Source organism: Poecilia latipinna, unplaced genomic scaffold (assembly GCF_001443285.1).
Source record: "Poecilia latipinna isolate Pla-1442-1.1 unplaced genomic scaffold, P_latipinna-1.0 Scaffold1962, whole genome shotgun sequence".
Lineage (NCBI taxonomy): Eukaryota > Metazoa > Chordata > Actinopteri > Cyprinodontiformes > Poeciliidae > Poecilia > Poecilia latipinna.
The window spans coordinates 702-11,013 of NW_015114578.1; the positions used below are offsets into that span (position 1 = coordinate 702).

Genomic DNA, 10,312 nt, shown 5'->3' on the forward strand with positions numbered 1-10,312 from the left:
ATTTCACACATAAAACAGTGGTGAAACGTCCAAAAACTATCAAAATGTTCAATGAGGAGGAGTTCAGACCCCCGGAAACGAAGCGATGGGTTTATCTCTTGAGTCAACATCTCAGCAGTTTGGGAGTTTTGGGTCATTTAAAGTCATTTCCTGTTTATTTGGCATCAAAACCCAAAAAAATGCTGCAGTGAGGTTATTTATCAGAAATGAACGACATGCTTTCAGCTCCAGCTCTTTGTCCAACACTTTATTGAAGACAACATCAAACTTCCTGTTTCTTAAACCGTTTATCTTTTTATAAGGTATTCATATCCACATTGCGATATTTCAGTCTGAAATGCAGATCAGAACATTTCTGTCCCAAATTAAAACAGAACTATCTGTTTTTGATGGAAAACGTAAAAAATCAGGCATTATTATTGATCTAATCAATTTAGGCTTTCCATCTATTACTATGATTTTCACAGTAAAAGAGAGACTGTACTGGCTGCTGCATCTTCCTGTTTATTTGTATCATTCAGCCTGTTCTGCTGATGTAACAGAGAAGCTGGGGTATAAAAAAAGCAGCTGAAACACTTCTGATTAAACTATAAGACGTTCAAAGCAATTGATTATTCACCACCACATTTCAGACTTAATTTATCAAATTATCTGCAGATACTTGAACAATACGGTTTTATCTGTAATTGTTGTTTTGATTTTAAATTACAGACTTCTGTACAAATAAAATAAATATTAAGAAAAATGATTTTTATGGTGAATGTTAAACCTTTTTGCTCTTATTGGGTAAAACAGATGACACAACAAGCTGAAATAAGTTGAAGAACATAGCTGCTTCAAAAACAGGAAGTGGACTACAGCACAGGGCATTCTGGGTAAATAAAACCAGACCAAACTGACTTTCATCATGGCTCATGATCTTTCGAAATTCTGCTACCACTAAAATCCATTTCTATTTCCATTTGAAGAAGAACAAAGTTCTGGAGGTTTCAGTGTCATTTCCTTCAGTGGTTCTTGGTGCAGCGCCCCCACAGGCCAGGAGGGGAACAGGTCTGACTCAGAGCAGAGAGGGAGAGAACCACAGCAGCTGGAAATGGAGGAAATGTTGAAACTTTGGTCCAAAATCAAACCAAATCTACCGGACTATCAGGTGTTGCTTGTGAAGTTAACAACTCTGACTCCTTCTCTGACTGAGGACGTTAAATGTCCTGAAATGACGTTTAAAATCCATCTGCTTTCTAACAAACAACTGAGTTTGAGCTGCAGCTTGATCCTCTGCTGGATCTCCTGATCCTAAGTCCAGGTGGAGTTAATGAGGGCTGAGCTCCTCTAAGCAGCAGTAAGCCTCCAGCAGGGATTGTTTAGAAACGAGGCGTGCTCCCCGCAGCCTCGTTTCTCCACTTCATACAAAACAACTTCCCAGATCTGACCAGTCCCATCACAGTGGCTCTGGAGGAGCTGCAGAGGTCAGAGCTCCAGATATCCAAACTGTATATCCTGTCATGATGAAAAATGATGTCTGATGATAAGCTGTGCCAAAAATTACTGTGATAAACGATAACATTATCGTTTTGAGACCACTTTTAAGTGATAATAACGGAATAATAATGAAGATCAATAAACTTTCAGTTCAGACAAACTGAAGCTTGGAAGACATTTTAAATATCCAAAATAAACAAAATATAAAATAAAGTCTCTAAACAAAATTGTTCATCTAGTTTTTGGTAGAAAGATAAAAAAACAATTACAGAAATGGACATTATCGAGCCGTTTCTGTTAACTGATTTATTGATTACTGCAACAGGCTTACAAGTGGCAAGAAGACAAATGTCTGCCAAGTATTGATAGATTCATGCCTCACATGTTTATTTGTAACAACAAAGAGAAAAAATAAAATTTAAAATTGCTGGAGAAGTTGATTTGAGTTTTTAATGGTTAAATTATCATTGTTAGCAGAACTAACGGCTTTAAAAACATCCCTCTGTGTGAAATTAATCTCATAATTTGTATTTTTCAACAATCAACCTCAATAAATGACATTTAGGATAAATAAGCTGTAAAAGTTGAATTGGAATCATCTGGTTTGGTCAGCAGCAGCTTCATTATTTATCGGACACCAGAGAATCGCAGCAGCGCGACACAAAACCACCTACAACCCAGACAGAGACGCGTCCTGCAGCAACACGGCCGTCTCCGGGGGACATGTCCACTTCATTCAGACAAACGACAGAGCGTCAACCGCTGCAGCACAAAATGATTAACTTCACTGTTAAATCTGATCAGATTGCTCTGAATTTAATAAAACACTGATGGTGAGATCTGACAGAGACGTTATGGAAAGATTAACTTAGTTTTTCCTTTCACTGACAACAGCTAACAGCTGTCTGTTCCCACAGACACAAAACAAGACGGACGGGTTTCTGTCCAGCTCCATTAAAGCTGAAGAGTCTCTGGGTGAAGCAGCAGATGGACCCGAGAAGACACGGACAATTTTAGCAGCAACCTTTTGTTTTAAAAAAACTAATTTAATTTAGAGATTTCTTCAGAGAAAAACAAAACGCCGTTTAGAAATGATGAGGAAACTCGATAACCAGCAAGTCCACCTTAAAGTGGCTCCAAAACAAACAGCCGCCATGTTTCCATCCAATCGTCACTTTTAAATGTCGCAAAGAGAAACAAGTCGCATTTTCATCTGCTGGTTTGAAACGAATCAACAGATAACAGAGCGAATTTCACCAATAACATGTTAATAAACAGGAAGCAGAAAATGCAAACTAGCACAGATCACATAAAAACAATGGAGTTTGGTGCCTCTGGTAAGGCAGAGAGTCACCGGTGGATGAGAAATGTGTTTCCATTTCCTTTTAACACATTAATTTGTTTTCAGTAAATCCAAAAACGTGAGAGAGAGAGAGAGAGAGAGAGAGGGAGGAAGGGAGAGAGAGAGAGAGAGAGGGGGAGAGAGAGAGAGAGAGAGAGAGAGAGAGCGACAGAGAGAGAGACAGAGAGAGAGAAAAACAATTTTGTGAAATTGTGGAAATTATTTAGAATTTCGCCGTTTTAATCGACCACAAATTAAATACTTAAATAAAAAAAGAAGAAATCTAAAAAAAAAAAAAAAAAAAGGAAATGTAAATAATTTTGATCCCAAAAAGAAATTAATTTAGTCTGATTGAAAAAGGTAAATAAAATATGCAAACGGTGGCCGAGCCGAGGCGCAATGCGATGCAGGATAACCGCAAATAGACGTACAACTTTACTGCATTTAAAATCTGCTGAATCGATTCACAAATCTTTTTATTTGTGCACCTCGAATGAAAACTGTAGCCGTTTGGTGATTAAAACCAGCGCACACACCTCCAAATCGCGCGGCTGCCCGGTGCCTGGATGGAGACACCAGCTCCTTGACAATCTGCAGAACCTGCATGCTTATCCAGTGGGAGGAGCCATGAGGCTCCCCTCAGCCTCATCGCTCATCAGCTGGCCCGCAGCATGACTCCTCCAGGACGCTGGTTTCCAGTGAAATCAAGATTCTGCTCCTGCTTCCTGCTTGTTGGGCGTCTTCAGTATTTCCTCCACTAACCGGCTGTCATGCTGCTTCACCTGCGTTGAGCGGCGCCTCGGGGCGACAGGAAGCAGCAGCGCGGCAATGCCCTCTCCGCTGCCGGCCGCCACGGCGCAGCGCCCTCGTCATGCCGTGTGCGATCCGGAGCGGAGCCGTCCTCCGCCGGCTTGTTTCCGTCCCCGGCTGGATGCTGCAGATCAAAAGGTCCTGAGTGGTGGAACTTCCCACTGCAGCTGGCTCCTTGATCCGCTCTTCACATCCTGCAGATCCTAATTAACGAGCCTCCAGCTCTTCCCTCCTCTCCTCTCATCGCGTTCTGCTGTGGAGCGGAAACATGAGCAGAATGCAGACGGCTGAGCGAGCACAGATGATTTGTACCACCCAGGTAACGCCTTCTTGCTCCATCCTGCCTCCTTCTTCTGCTGCTCTGATCATTTTCATCCAACAGCCATGAAATTAAAGCCGTTAAATTTGCTGGTTTTGCTGGAATGAGCCTCAGAAAAGCTGCCAGTTCTCCATCTGATCATCAGAGTTTCTGCAGAAATCAGAGCTTTCATTTCATCATTATTGCAGAAATGAGTCAATGCAGATGAATTAAAGGATCATATTTGGTTTTCATTCAGCTGAAATCATATTTAACATGAAATGATGTTTATCATTTATCGAGATAAGAATGATTTATCGTGAAGATAAATTAATGATGTTTAAAATTCCCCAAATCTGTCTGTAATGTCAGGATTATGATAATATATAATTCTTATCCCATTATTCTTAAATATTATTGGAAAAATTAGTCTGAGATCAATTAGATCATATTTAATATGTAGAAATTATTTTTTCTCATTGCTATTTATTGTATCGTTTATCATTTATTCCAAATAATGTTTAAAACTGTCAGTAATGTCGGGATTGTTACTTTTGCTGTTTTCAATGAAAAGTTTCAGTAAAAATCAATAATCCTGAATATATCTGGTTCTTCTTGCAGAAACGAGTCTTGCTACAGATGAATTAGAAGATCATATTCAAATAAGATTTTTTTGTATCATTTATCATTTATTGTGATAAGATTTGGATTTATTGTTTTCATGATAAATTCCAATGAATTTTGTTTAAAATCCCCCAAACTGTCTGGAATGTCGGTTTTTCTATTTTCTCCACTGTTTGATCAATAAAAAATATCGATAAATACCAAAAAGGGGAAATTATGATTAATGGGAATTAACTGATCAGATTAGTGGTTCAAATCACATTTCTTTATCTGACTGGTGTCCGAAAGAAGCACATTAGAAATAAGAAAGATTTTGTATTGTGGTTAAAGAACAGATTAAAAACTATAAATGTATTTGGTGTGAACTTCATATGTCTAATTAATTCAATAATTTTCACAGCAAAAATGTTTTTTGAATTGAAAATGTTCCTTATTTTTGCTGATATTCAAACTGCACTAAAATGTATTTATATTTTTAAAAAAGGAGAAAGTAGGGCTTCATGTGTGGATGGAGATCCAGCAGAAAGCGTTTCTGGTTCCAACAGCCACCATAAAACATTCAAATGATCCAAACATGAAAAACAGGCTCATTTTCAGTGTGACCACACACACGCGCGCGGCGCTCTGTGATAAAGTGTCAGTATATTTGTCTCCTCCGGCTGTGCATCAGAAAGCCCAATTACTGCATGGCTGGACTCTCTGCAGCTGCTGTTGCTATGGTTACGACCCGGCGTTGCCAGGCTGTGACCCCACTCAGCGAGGTGAAGATTTTTACAAACAAGAAAGCGAGAAGCTTTTAGAGTCATTTGGGAAAGCATCACATAACTGACCAGAAAATGTTTCGTTTTACTTCCAAAAGAAAAAACAGGAATCTGGAGGACAAGTTTGAACTTATCGCATATTTTCAGAAACATTCACGATAAATTCCCCAAACATCTGAGCAAACTCTTGGTGAAGTTATCAACAACCTTCTGGTATAAATCCATTTTTCTACTGGTGGTCCAATAGGAACGAAGATTTTAACAAGACTAAGCAATAAATCAATTAATCACAGACGATACATTAAAATAATTTAATAATGTTATCCTTCCCTTTAATAGATGAAAAGCCGTCATTTTGATAAACGCTGCAAACATTTAACCACCAGCATGAAGAAGCTACCTGCCATGATTATTATTCTTTAAATGCAATTTTATATTTTATAATTCACGTTTGTTTATTTTGGATTTTTCAATCGTTTTCCAGTTCCAGTGTGAAATGTTCTGTAGAAAATAAAAATTTTTAATAATGTAGCGTTAAATTAGTTTAAAATGGTCTCATAATGACAATATTATCGTTTATCGCAATAATTTCTGGGACAATTTATCGTCCAGCCAAATTTGTGATTGTGAAAAGGCTAAACTGCCTTCTACTGCCCTCTAGTGGCTGAAGTCGACTCACGTAAGAATCAGGACTCTCATTTAATACGATTCAGAATCGATATATATATAAATGTCCCAAAGTTGATTTTAAAAAATAAATAAAACCAATCGGCAGTCTGTCGGCATCTATTTTGGAACTACATCGTGTAGTCGTCATGGAGACGGTACAGAAATGCAAAACTGCAAAATGAAAGAGATTAATGCAGAAATCAATTTTAATACTCAATTGGATTAAAAACTGATCTTGGATAAAATCGTGAGATGGTAAAATATTCCCACCGATACTAAAAAAAATCTCCAACTCAACGTGAATATCTCAAAGTTTTCAACCAACCATGAAAAGGTCATCATCCTCCTCGTTACATCAGGATTTATTGATTTATTTAGTGCAAACTGTCTCAAGAAAATTAAACAGAGCCCTTCTGTCAACACGAAGTAGGAAAAAAGATGGATGTGAGGGAACCATCGAGCTACACCTATTTTTATCCGCCTCTTTCAAGCCTCAACAAGACAAAATCAATTGATCTGCATCTCCAGAGGACCAGCCTGGATGAGAGCGGAGCGAGCAGCGGGCCTCCTGAGGCGAAATGGATCCGGGTTCGACTGGAAGCAGGACGGAGCCGACCAACAATCAGCAGATCAATAAGTTCTCATCAGATTTCCCTCAGCAGATTGGAAGAGGAGAGAATCCGTCGGTGTGTTTTAATCTACAGCTGGAGGTCAGGATGACGGAGGCAAGTGAAAACAGATCAAATTAGAGCCGGAGCGACGTTATGAACACACAGGTAATTAGTTATATTCCTAAAAACCATCCAGGACTCTTCAGGTCTAAACTAGTTTACTGGATTTTTTACTTTGTTAAAAACATAAAACATGAAATATTCCATTTATTTTATCTCATAATTTATCTGTCAGCAAGTCATTTATTTTACTCAACACATCAGGATGGATGGATGGATGGATGGATGGAATGTTTCTTCCTGCTCTCCTCTGGATTCTTCCTCTCCTCGCAAATGTTTCGCAAAAATAAAAAACATTTGGTTTGAGTGATGCTGACTCCCACCTGCAGGTGGCAGTGTTTCTTATTTCTACCACACTGCTGCCTCGGCCATCCTGTCAAGTTTTCGTCCGTTATCAATGTGGCGAGTACCAAAATGGAGCTATTTATGTTCTTTAAAGATTTAATATGCGTCTGCTCATGTTTTTCTTCAACATGTAGATTTTTAGATTAATGGGGGAAAATATTGCTAATATTCCTAAATTAGCGCCACAAAATCTGGGATTTTGATAGTAAAAAATCCCAGTGTTCAAAAGTGTGGATGGCAAGGTTCCTACAGGTACATATCTTCCTTCCACCAAACTTTCCATGAATATGTATACAGCACTCTATGTGACCATTATGGAGCATTTCTGAATTAAATTTCTGAATTTTTAATTGGGCTGATGTAATATTTGTTATTATTGCTTAATTGTGTCTCCTCAGACGATGACATGAACATCAGCGGTACCAAGAATCCAGATCCGCGTTGCATTCAGCCAGAACTGAAACCTCTTTCAGGTACGACTGGAAACCAGCAGCAGTCAGTTCTCTACTGGCTGCAGGCCAATTCAGAAACAGGCTGAAAATCATCTAATTATTGTCTGTATTTTTACTTTTTGATTGCTAAAATCAGTAAATATCTGTTTATGTCTGACAGAACTGATATTTTTGCGTATTTTTACCCCCAGAAATATTCTTTAAAATTTTTAATCTAAAAGATTAAATTCAGAAAATGTCTTATTAATTTAAACCATTCCACTGGTTTTACTTATAGACAGTCTGGGTGTTTTAGCTGCAGTTATTTCTGTCCTCCCTTTTCAAGCCTCAACCAGACAGAATCGATACGCAACAATCTGCTGAAGATTTCAAAATAAAAGCCTCCTGAGGAGAAATGGAAGCTTTCATGATAATCACGTTTCACTTCCTTCACCTTTATTTTCGAACCGATCTGCTCGGCAGCCATCATTCATAACATCCATTAAATGTTGAAGGGAAGCTAAATGCTATCCGAAGCGCTGAGTCGGCGTTTCCCTCCTCACTCCAACTTTCCCGCTTCCTGTCCCGCTGCGCCGTTCTGCCTGGCACACTTCCTGTTTGCCTGCCCCGTGTCACTTCCTGCTCAAAGCAAGCAGCTTTTTTATTTCACGTTTTTCTATAATTGAGCATTGAAAAGTCGCCACATTCATTCAGTACATGAATGATAAATCTAGAACGGTGAAAACAAAACGAAGAGAAAAGTATAGCATATATAAATGTAGAAGCTTTAAAAGAAACAAAAATATTGTCTTAATGAACATAAGAGGAAAAAAGATCCTTTTTCTGAGAATTATAACAATTCACTTCATCAAGTTGCTAAATAAATTTCAACACAATTCCATTTTATTATGAATCATTTCTGAATTAAAATATTTTTTTATATAATAGTAATGACTTCCTAGATGTCCTGCTGTGGCGTTCCTCAGGGCTGTGCGCTCGGTCCTGTCAGTAGTTTGTAATTATCGTGCTTGTATCTCTGCAGGCACATCGGAGTGACTTCCTGCTCTGCCGTGTTTTTCAGGACCAACTCGCTCTGACTCTAATAATTACAACACCAGCTTCAGGTCTACAAGCCGCAGCTTGTCCAACGTGTCCACACTGAGGACGGATGGATCAAACTTTCTGAGGACAGCAGATAAAAACACGGCCGAGGCGCTTGGCTCACCATGGCAACCAAATACAGAGCGACCATGAACGGCTTGAGGCGAGGAAACGCGTCTCTGTTTGTGTGAAGGAAACAAGCTGCAGCTCCAATCTGAGGTGTTTTTATTATCTGTAGCAAAGTTTCATCTTTTATTCAAACATCTGCAGCTAAATTACCTTCAGTTTAGAGTCCCTGAATCTGCAGCTTTTATCAGCTGTAATAAAAGCTCAACTTGATCCTTTTATGGCCTGATAACACCTTTGTTCCCATCAGTCCACAGAAACCGAGACCAACACTGAAGGTCTGCTGGAGATTTAGCAAATTCAGGCCACAGAAAGCCTCCAAACATTCAGCGTTTGGAGGCTTCTTTCACTCTTCCTTTCTTTAAAAACTGCATCAGATGTAGAGAAAATTCAAACACTCAACAGATTCTGACGGAAATAATCCTGAATCCAAACGTTTCCAGTTTAAAAGCTTCTAAATTCCCAAAGTTAGGATGATGGATCAACAAGTGGAGAATAGAAATTAAAATATAAACAATAAACGTTTTAAATATTTATGTTATAATATAAATATTTAAATTAAATTATTAAATTATTATTAAATTATTATTTAAATTAAATTACTTAAATTAAAAAGTGATCAATATATCAAATGTTTCTTTTCTTATTGAAAAAAAAGGATTGAATTGCTTCTTTGTCTAATATATAAAATAAACCTAGGTGGTTAAATTAAAATAAATCTGCAGAATATGTTTTTTTTATCTGATTACTTGATTAATCGTGAGAATAACTGATTCCTACAATAATCATTAGCTCTAAACTGAACTAATTTCTGTAACAGATGGAGGAAAACAGACCACAGCCAGAAAACTAAATGGAAACAAAGTGAAACATCAACTAGAGTTACACCCGCTGCAAAACCTGCTTCTGTAAAGGAAACTGAACTTTGAGCTGTATGCCAGAACCGAAGGAAACAAAATGTTTCAAGGAGTTTCTGTACCAAGGAGATCCGACTCTTCTGGTTTTTAGGTCCCTTCCACTGAACTCTGGAACATTTCTGACTTTATGTGATTTTAGTCGTTTAGGTTTGGAGCCTCGGTTTGCTCATGGTGGGACAGGTTTGGGGTCACTGGACCAGCTTCCTTCTGCTGCCCTGATAACTCCAGCAGAGCGTCCTTCCTGTCACACCTTTAGCACACCGTATGACAACCAAGGCAGAGTGAAGATGGAAAAACGACACTTTTCCTCTCAGCTGACCGGGTCAGAACCTGCAGCTTCCAGTCTTCAAACGTCACAAAAGAAAAGGCCGCTAATAGCTAAGCTAGTTTTAGAAACGTTTAGCGCGCTTAGCTTCCCCTAAATTATTTTTTCTGGTTAAATTTTAAAGCACTAATTCAATTAGCTGTTGTATAAACAGTTGAATAAAGTTTGTCATCCTATTCATGCTCTTATTTTGAAGGTGGTGATGCTGCTGTTCTCTTTCCTGTCTTCCTGTTCTCTCTTTTCTGAAGCCCGACTGTCAATTACTTACCAAAACTCAACAAATATGAAACTGAAACTATGAGTGAAACATCTATACCAAAAAAACGTATATGTAGGCGTGTAATGACAAGTCT

General features: G+C 38.4%; 1 long non-coding RNA gene across 1 annotated transcript; it reads left to right on the top strand.

Moving 5' to 3' along the window:
* The first annotated feature begins 3,220 nt into the window (after positions 1-3,220).
* Positions 3,221-9,218, top strand: LOC106935421 (uncharacterized). The gene is made up of 3 exons (XR_001421896.1): positions 3,221-3,950; positions 7,458-7,532; positions 8,572-9,218. It is a non-coding gene; the product is annotated as an uncharacterized LOC106935421 (long non-coding RNA).
* Positions 9,219-10,312: the final 1,094 nt, after the last annotated feature.